General features: G+C 37.8%; 1 pseudogene; it reads left to right on the top strand.

Annotated features, from left to right (window-relative positions):
* The first annotated feature begins 7807 nt into the window (after positions 1-7807).
* On the top strand, positions 7808-9797 carry LOC109676907 (spastin pseudogene; annotated as a pseudogene).
* The last annotated feature ends 222 nt before the right edge of the window (positions 9798-10019 follow it).

Raw genomic sequence — 10019 nt, 5'->3', positions numbered from 1 at the left:
ACTAGACATTTTCCACAGACATTTTTTGAATTTTGTCAAAAATCATTTGACCTTGTATGCATGGATTTATCTCTCTGTTATTCCGTTCTATTGATTTGTTTATTTTGATGCTAATACCATGCCTTGATTACTGTATTTGGATGAATCTCTCTTTTCAAATTTCTCACTGACATATATTAAATTATGCAATATAATGGATTTCACTGTGACACTTTCACACATGCAAATAACATAGTTTGATCATATTCACTCCATTATCTTTTCATACATTCCCATGATCCTCTTCCTTCTAAAATCCTTCTTAAAATCCTTCCTTCTATTTTCATCTCTTATTTTTTTCCACTAGTTTCCACAGTGGGAGGAAACACCGCAGTGCAGGTCTTTCTGAGTCTGGCCTATTTTACTTTACACAGCATGTAACCACATAAATATTAAAGACAAATGATCTTTTCTTCATCTTTTGAGAAGGTCATATTTTTGGTTTTATTCTCTTAGTAATTTGTTGTCAGCCTTGCATTCTTTGCTTTATCCTGCATTTCTTTTACTGTGTTAGATTTATTAACAGTTTGTTGGGATTTTAAAATTTCTTTTAATGAAGGACAATGAAGTTTTCTTTTCTTGTTATGTGTTTGGATTTTATATGTAAATATTGGTGAACTCCATAAATGAGTTGAGAATTATTTCCTCCTCTTAAAGTTTCTATAACTGTTCTTGTACAAGTGATACTGTTTTTCCTTAAATAATTGGAAAGATTTCTCAATGAAGTCATTTAGACATGTAACTTTATTTGTGGGAAGTTGTAAGCCTCGTGCTCACTTTCCTTAGTCAAAGTAGGATTAACCAAGTTATCTCTTTTCTTTTAATGAACTTGCAAATTGTATCTTTGAATTTGTCACCTGAGTTGTCCATCTTACTGACATAATACTCTTTGTAATATTTTGTTATCCTTTTATATTTCTAGAAATAGAAATACAAAATACAAAACCTCAATGCCAGCCAGCATTGTGATCTTGGGATCTTTTCAGGATTTTCTTGAGCATAGTATGTGTAATGGTCTGGTGGTCAAACAGCCCTATGCATTCATGTGACCTTCCAGATCCCCAGGAATATATAGAGCTTTTCCAAGCCATTATGAACAGCTCCCTTTCCTCTCTTTCCTTTTAAGCTTTGGGCCACTCTTTTATTACTCACACTGTTATCTTTGACCACAGGCAGCTATGAAATTGAAACACATGCCTATGATTGATTTTGACAAATGATCCCTTTGAAGAGCTTTTCAAGCTATTCAAAGAGCTTCAAAGAGCAAGTGTTATATCAAGTCAAACAAAGATATCCTTGAAGTTGTGCCTTCCAGGAACAAACAAATCAATTATTGAGTTTTGGTTTTTGAGATAAGACTTTTAAAGTGTCCTAGTTTCATTCTAGTTGGACTTTCTTCCTCCAGGCTGGTCATGTTATATCAGGAAGCTGCGCTTTTGTTTTTCAAGGTTGCTGGGAGGCTGAAGAATGGGAAATGTGGCCAGGGAAAGTTAAGATGCATGCTATTCCCTCTGGTTATTCATTAAGTTTTCTTGAGTAGATGCTCCTCTGTTGGCCTTAAAATGGGTTAATTTCCAGAGTCATAAAAGAAAATTGCTTCTGACCTTTTTGCATGTTTTCTTATTGCTTTTATGAAGGAAAGAATTTAAAGATCCTTACTCCACCATTTTTACTGATAACTATTATATATAATGTTTGATTGGATGTCAAACACCATATATTTGACTTTTGGTGTTACTAAGTAGGTTGTGTACATGTGACATTTTAAACATTGTGTGTTTTTTTATTATTGTTGTTCATTTGATTTTTTTTTTGGTAATACTGGTGTTTGAACTCAAGACCTTTTCCTTGCTAGGCAAGTGCTTTACCATTTGAACCACTCTGGCAGCCCTGTTTGGTGTTGGGTGTTGTCCAGATTGGGTCTCCAGAACTATTTGCCCAAGCTGGAAGCAAACCTTGATCCTCCTGATCTCTTCCTCCTGAGAAGCTAGGATTAGAGATTACTGCCTTAAGTTTTCTTTTTGATAATTAAAACTTTTGGACATCAATTCATTTTTTGAGCTTTTATTTAAGTATTAATTAAGCAAGGTCAAGTATCATTTGTTGTCTGTTTCCTTAGTAAGAACATAAAACTCCTTTTGGTACTCTATTCCATGTGTTGAATCACAGCTTTCTTCTCCACAGGATGTTCACAGGGATCTCCTAGTCTGTGCAAGCTCCATGCACACTTCTCTCCATCCTTTTGCTACAACTGTCCTCAGGCTTGGACACTTTCCTCACATGCATGTGTTTGCCAGTGTTCCAGGAAAGTGAGGGGCATTCTTTGAGGATGCCCAGCTTGCTGTGTGGCTCAGAACTCTTTGGTTCTCTGCCTTATGTACTCCTGATATATTGGGAAATCTAGGCTCTGAACTGATTCATGGAAACTGATTGCTCCTGAATGTGGCCTCCCTTTGTTCAAGGTGTGCAAACGCTAGCAGACTGTAAGCTGGGGAAATTATAGTACTGAATTCTCATGTTTCTCTTCTTTTAAGGATCACTGACCTTATTTGACTGTTATACAATATTTTATTATATATTTTCTTTTATTTAGTAGTTTTAGAGTGTAGGGTGAGTCTACCTCACCCGACATAATTCCTTCTTGACTGGAAAAAACAGACATAGTTTTAAAATTTGTATACACTTCTATTTTTCCTTACCCTCGTGCTCCTTCTTAAAGTAAGCCAATCATTTGAATTCATCAATATTTTTTATCTGAAGTAAAATTCTTCAGTTAGCCAATAGAGGATCTTAAGAGAAGGTAGCTATGAATACTCAGCTTTTTGTTTCCTCCTAAGACTGTGTTTCTGTTTTCCTTTCTTATAGTACTGGTAATTTGAACTAAGGATCTCATACTTGTCTACCACTTGATGTATACTTCCAAACCGTTCTTGCTTTGGGTTGTTTTTCAGATAGGTTCTTGTGCTATTTGCCCAGGACTGGTCTGGATTGTGATCATTCTACCTATGCCTCTCACAAAGCTGGGATTATAGTTGTGTGACACCACAACAAGGTTTCTTTGGTTGCAATGGGGTCTTGAAAACTTTTTGCTCATGCTATGCTTAAACTGCAAGGCTTTCATTGAATCTCTGATTTCCCAGTATCTGTGATTATAGGCATGTGCCTGTGTTCCTGGCCTGTGTATTTTCATCTACCATTTATAGTGCTCTGTTGGGCATCTAGCAAGATACTCTGTGTCTTCAAGGACTTAAAGTAGAGCCAATTGTATTTCAGAGTACATGTAATTTGCACATATCTTGACAAAAGTTTTCTTTTAAATTCTGGTTATATACCAGTTACCTTTGGAATTTATTTGTCTATTTTTCTCTTTTGACTTTGCAGAAGCAGCAAAAGATGTCAACTCAAAATTTTAATTTGGTCCCACCATTTGGAACAATAGTACTGTCATCATTTACCAAAAGACAGCTTCCTTCTAATATCTGTGTTTTGGAGATTTTGTTTGTTTTTAAACAACAACTAACCTCCAACATGACTAGAGCTCAGGTTTGAATTATTGAGGAAGACAAAGAGATTCCATATTGGGTGATCTTCTGATGTCTGGCAGAGTGACCAAATCATCTGTATAATCTGGGTTTTCTGATGGTAGTTGATACCAATGAAATATACAAAGGACTCAATGAAATCATCACAGTTCAGGCAATATTCCACCTCTTGGATCAAATCATAGGAAACCACACCTGTCACTGTAGATGACTGATTTAGAGAAGTAATTGTAGGGCTTAATTGTTCTTGTTTTGGCTACTAAAACTATGAAAAATATCTTCAAAATTTATTCTGATTTCAATATTCCCATTTCTTTGAGAAAAAAATATAGGTGCTACATTATTAAGAACAGGGAATATTGTAAATGCATGTGAGTAAATTTAATCTTATGTCTAATTATTTTTCCAACACAATGCAAAACAGACTACTGAATTTTAAAATCATTCCAAAATTGCACTTGAAAACAAAAACTAAAAAGAGAATTCTTGTTAATTTTTTTGAAAAGATGAGTACAAAAGTGAATCTGGTACTTCATCAAAAAAATCAGAACTAGTACTTATATCATTCTTCAGTAAAAAGGACCAGTTGATTCTAGGTCTGAAGGAGACTGAGATAGGCATAGAACATCTTGTAGTGCCAGAAACAAAGGAAGTGGTCAAAGTCCACTCACAAACATCCCTGATGGCATGCTGAAAAACACTGGTGCCCTGGAAAAATTCCTGATAGCCAAAATAAGAAAGTTGATTAACAAAAATCAATAACACAGTGTTGACTTGTACTTCAAAGTATAAATATATCCAAGAACACTTATGCATGTAAATAAATAAATAAACAAATCAAAATAAATAAGGGAGAAGAGACAACTCTATCATAGAGCTGAATTCTAAATAATCTGCATAGACTGGTTGTATTCTGTCCTAAAGGTGGGGAAATTCTGCACTCTCCACAGGGATGGGCTGTTCATAGGGACTTCTTCAAAAATACAGAGTATGGAAATGGAAATGAAGTAATTTTAATATGAATAAATCTGACAAGCATGCCCTTAATCAAATCATCAAGGTCAACATCAACAATTATATACCATGCTGATATTGTGTACTCTTGAGAACAGGTGAAAAAAAGAGTTCTTATTTCTGAGGTCTTCCTTCCAATTCCCAGAACCCTAGTCATTTTATGAGAAAAAATGTTGGACAAATTCTAATAATTGAGCATTTGACAGGATGTCTGCAGAGAATTCTTCAAAACTGTCAAGGTAATCAAGAATAAGAAAAATCTGAGAAACTGCTGCAGGCAAGAGAAGTCTAAAAAGATTGACAATAAATTATAATGTATTCTGGATGGAATCTTGAAACAGGAAAAGGACAGTAGGTAAAAACTAACTATTCAGTATAAAGTATGGATTTTAGCTAATAAAAATGCCCCACCATTGGTTGATTTATTGCAGTAAATGTGTAACAAGATATTAATAGAGAGAACTGGGTATAGAGTACAGGGGAACTCTGTATTGTCTTACAATTTTTTCTACAAGTCTGAACAGTTCTAAAAATCCATTGTATTAAAAATTCAATCAAGTTTCTCTCAATTTGAGAGAAAAATATAGTTATGATATCTATATCACTGGTGAGCTCTGGATGCTGGGATTTCAAATTTTGTACTTATACTAAATCTTTCCTGTTTTTCATTTTTATAGTTATACTACATTTAGTTTAATATAAACATTTAAAATCTGTAAGCCCTTATTAGAACTTGGTTTTTTGCTCAAACTTTTAGTAGTAGTATTTTTCACAATATGCTATATATGATACTTTTTCAGACATAAATTTTTGCTACTTTTATTTATATTTAAACTATAAGCCTCAACTATTATTAAGAGTATTTTATTGCTTCTACTAGTTCTTATTTTATCAGCAATTTCATCAAGTCACTTGATCTGCATTGGATCTTGTCTCACAGGAAGAGCTATGCACTTACCTAAGACAAGCCTGGCATGAGCCTCTGCAGGGTCATTCCTTTAATAACCAGTGTTATATGTGAGAGCTATAGCTCCTGCCTCCATCACTTTCAAATGCACAGGAAATAGTTTAACCCAAATGATATGTCCTTAAGTTTTACATTAAATGAAGATACCAAATCTGAAATCAGTTAAGTATTGGGGCACAGAGAGGATAGTTTATATGACCAACTATTTAAGTACTTTGAAAACATATCCACTTAGCTACAGTAAGAGTAATAATCTTAAGGCCTTGTATGTCTAGTTCTAGATAATCTGAATTTTCTTTCTTTCCTTCTTCCTTCCTTTCTTCCTTCTTTTCTTCCTTTCCTTCTTTCCTTCCTTCCGTCCTTTTTCTGTTATTTAGACAGGGTCTCACTAAGTAGTTCAGGTTGGTCTCAAATTTATTGTCCTCCTGCCTCCACCACCTGACTACTAGGATTACAGGTCTGTGTCATCATGTGAATGTCTGTTGCATTAAAGGTGTTTTATATCACTTGTTGATGGATATAAAAAGTATAATAATGGCTAGTATATCAATTCTGTGCTAGAATTTTCTGACACAGAGTAACCAACAGAAAATGTAACATATTAGTAGTGGTAATATTCATCTTGAAGAACTAAATGTTAATCTTCAAAACATAAGTTATATTGTGGCAATTATTATTCTTCATTCACAGAATGCGAGTCAGGTCATATTGAAAATTTTATATATTTCTTAGGCATAAAGTTTAATTTGCTTGTTTTATGTAAATATACATTGCTGGGTTCCCCTACCCCATATACACAAACTGATTTAAAGGAGGATGGTGAATAACAAACTTGGTCAGCTCTATGTGAAAATTTGACTTTCTTCCTTGAAGAGTGCAGCTCAGGAAAAAAAAGGGATCAGAAAAGACAAGTTCACACTATTCCACCAGTCCTTTCTCTCCATAACATCAACATTTCTCACAAAACTTTGATTTTTAGCAATTAACATGGGGTTACATTTGTTATCTCCTATTAAACAATATTGTGGCCACTTTGACATAAGTTTCTTGCACCTGCATAAAGATTTCTGAAGTCCTGAGAATATGTCCATATTCTCTTTCCGGTTTCCTGAACCCACTTTCTACCTGGAAGGCAGAAAGAATTGCTTCTCTTTTAATATTTGGATTCTACATGTAGTAAGCTTGATCCATCCAAACACAGTGTTCCCTTTTCCAAGAATCTCTCCAAAAAATGTTCTTGACTAAGCAGGTTGGGAAAAGGGGGAAGGATTCCCAGCTTCTTCAACAATTCTGTTGTAAGTCATTTAAGATTGTGGAGACTCCCCAAGAATTAAATGTATGTGGATGTGTAGGTTGTATTTTGAAAGAGAACAGAGAAGGATACAAGTGGTTTTGAGACAGAAGATCTGGTCCAAAATGGGAACTATGGAAAGGGGAACACAAAAGAAAAAAGATGGCTCTAGATCCCAACTTTAATAAGAAGGTCCCCAAACCTGTATTACAAATCCTGTTGTCTGGTGCAAAGCCTTCTGTTAAAGATGCTTTACTATTTTTCTGTCAACATAAAGGAGAAGTTTGCAAATAATAACACACGAAAGAACATGGAGAAAGATCTACTCATATTTACACAAGCTGGGCCTCCTAGCAGTCACCAACTCAGAGACACAGTAAACTTCAACAAATTCAAGGCTAATGAAATAACTAGACAGAGTAGCATCTGTGAGAGACAAGAAACAAGGAAAAGACACGCCAATGTGTCCATTGCATTTGTCTCATTTCAGCACAGGGAGGCAGGTTTGTGGTGCACCCATGACATGTAAACCCAACTTCTTGTTCGCCTGAAGCTTTCAGACACTATTAACCACAACCTTTGCAGAGCAGGGCACTGGCTCCAGGCACCACAAAGAAGCCTTCACTTATAGGTCTCCCTGGAAGCCAAGAATTTTGAAAGGTTAAGGATTTGGGCTCTTGCTTTGTATATCCATCTCTGGACAAAGGGTGGGCTACAAGGGTACCAATCTTACAACTGCCTTACCAACTCACATTTAAAAAGAATACACATGGTGCTCCTGGCGGAGGAGGGAGGAAGGAGGAAGGGGCGGGACTGGCGCGCAGCGCGTGGAGGTGCCAAGCTCCGGGACCCACGGGTCTGTGGCCCTCACCGACGCAGTGGCCGCCACCATCACTTGGTCGCCGTCGGTCTGTGGGAGGCGGGTTATGGCGGCGGCGGCAGTGGGAGCTGTGAATGAGTTCTCTGGGTGGTCGAGGGAAGAAAAAATGCTCCGGCGGCCGCAGCGGCCCAGTGCCTCCCAAGCCTCCGCCCCCCTGCCCGGCCCCCGCCCCTTCCGCCGCCCGGTCGGCCCCTCCGCTCCGGTCGCCGCATAGGAGGAGCCTGGATTATTTCTCCTACCCATTGTTCCTAAGCTTAGCGCTGCTGCGTTTGGTGGCCTTCCACCTGGGGCTCCTCTTCGTGTGGCTCTCCCAGCGCTTCTCCCGCGCCCTCATGGCCGCCAAGAGGACCTCCGGGGCCTCGCAGGCGCTAGCCTCTCCCTCGCCCCCCCGCGCCCATATCGGGCGGCAAGGCCGAGCGCGTCCAAGCCTTCCACAAGCAGGCCTTTGAGTACATCTCCATCACCCTGTGTATCGATGAGGACGAGAACGCAGGACAGAAGGAACAAGCAGTGGAATGATATAAAAAAGGTACTGAAGAACTAGAAAAAGGAATAGCTGTTGTCATTACAGGACAAGGTGAACAGTGTGAAAGAGCTGTACGCCTTCAAACTAAAATGATGACTAATTTGGTGATGGCCAAGGATCGTTTACAACTTCTAGAGAAGCTTCAACCAGTTATGCAATTTTCCAAGTCACAAACGGATGTCTATAATGACACTACTAACTTGACATACCTAAACGGACATCTCCAGTCAGAAAGTGGAGCTATTCCGAAAAGAAAAGATACTTTAACGCACGCTAGTAATTCACTGCCTCGTTCAAAAACAGTTTTGAAAAGTGGGTCCACAGGTCTTTCGGGTCACCACAGAGCACCTAGTTGCAGTGGTTTATCCATGGTTTCTGGAGTGAGACAGGGACCTGGTCCTGCAACTGCCACTCATAAGGGTACTCAAAAAACAAATAGAACAAATAAACCTTCCACTCCTACAACTGCTGCTCAGAAAAAGAAAGACTTGAAAAATTTTAGGAATGTGAACAGCAACCTTGCTAACCTTATAATGAATGAAATTGTGGACTATGGGACAGCTGTTAAATTTGATGATATAGCTGGTCAAGAATTGGCAAAACAGGCATTGCAAGAAATTGTTATTATTCCTTCTCTAAGGCCTGAGTTATTCACAGGCCTTAGAGCTCCTGCTAGAAGACTGTTACTCTTTGGTCGCCCTGGAAATGGGAAGACAATGCTGGCCAAAGCTGTAGCTGCAGAATCTAACGCAACATTTTTTAATATAAGTGCTTCAAGTTTAACTTCAAACTATGTGGGAGGAGAGAAATTAGTGAGAGCTCTTTTTGCGGTGGCTGGAGAACTTCAACCTTCTATAATTTTTATAGATGAAGTTGATAGTCTTCTGTGTGAAAGAAGAGAAGGGAAACATGATGCTAGTCGACATCTAAAAACTGAATTTGTAATAGAATTTGATGGTGTGCAATCTGCAGTAGATGACAGAGTACTTGTAATGGGTGCAACTAAGAGGCCACAAGAGCTTGATGAGGCTGTTCTCAGGCGTTTCATCAAATGGGTATATGTGTCTTTACCAAATGAGGAGACAAGACTACTTTTACTTAAGAATTTGTTATGTAAACAGGGCAGTCCATTGACTCAAAAAGAACTAGCACAACTTGCTAGAATGACCGATGGATACTCAAGAAGTGATTTAACAGCTTTGGCAAAAGATGCAGCCCTGGGTCCTATCTGAGAACTGAAACCAGAACAAGTGAAGAATATGTCTGCCAGTGAGATGAGAAACATTCGATTACCTGACTTCACTGAATCCTTGAAAAAGATAGAACGCAGTGTGAGTCCTCAAACCTTAGAAGCATACATACATTGGAACAAGGACTTTGGAGATACCACCGTTTAAAGAAATGCCTTTGTAAGCCTGCAGAACATTTTACTTAACAAGAAACACATGATCTTCAGTGCACACTTATCAGCTACAGAAATTCAGCCTACTTTTACAGGACTTCCGGAGTCTTACAATTATTTGTGCAGCAAACTTGAAAATGAATGACAAAACTGAAATGTTGCTGTTTAAGGCCTTCTTGTGTGGATGGTCATGGTTATCTCAATGGGCACTGTTAAGTTAGAGCACAACAAAACTGATTCTTGTCTTCCTTACCAATATAATCATAATGTAAATAATAGTTTGTATATTGTGTTGCAAATGAAAGTATTCCAGAGACAGTGAATGGTAGAAGACACAGAGAGCCTTTTGTTGTCTGTC

This window comes from Castor canadensis, chromosome 6 (genome assembly GCF_047511655.1).
Source record: "Castor canadensis chromosome 6, mCasCan1.hap1v2, whole genome shotgun sequence".
Taxonomy (NCBI): Eukaryota; Metazoa; Chordata; class Mammalia; order Rodentia; family Castoridae; genus Castor; species Castor canadensis.
Note: the sequence above shows the minus strand (reverse complement) of the source record. Positions and strands in the feature narration are given on the sequence as shown.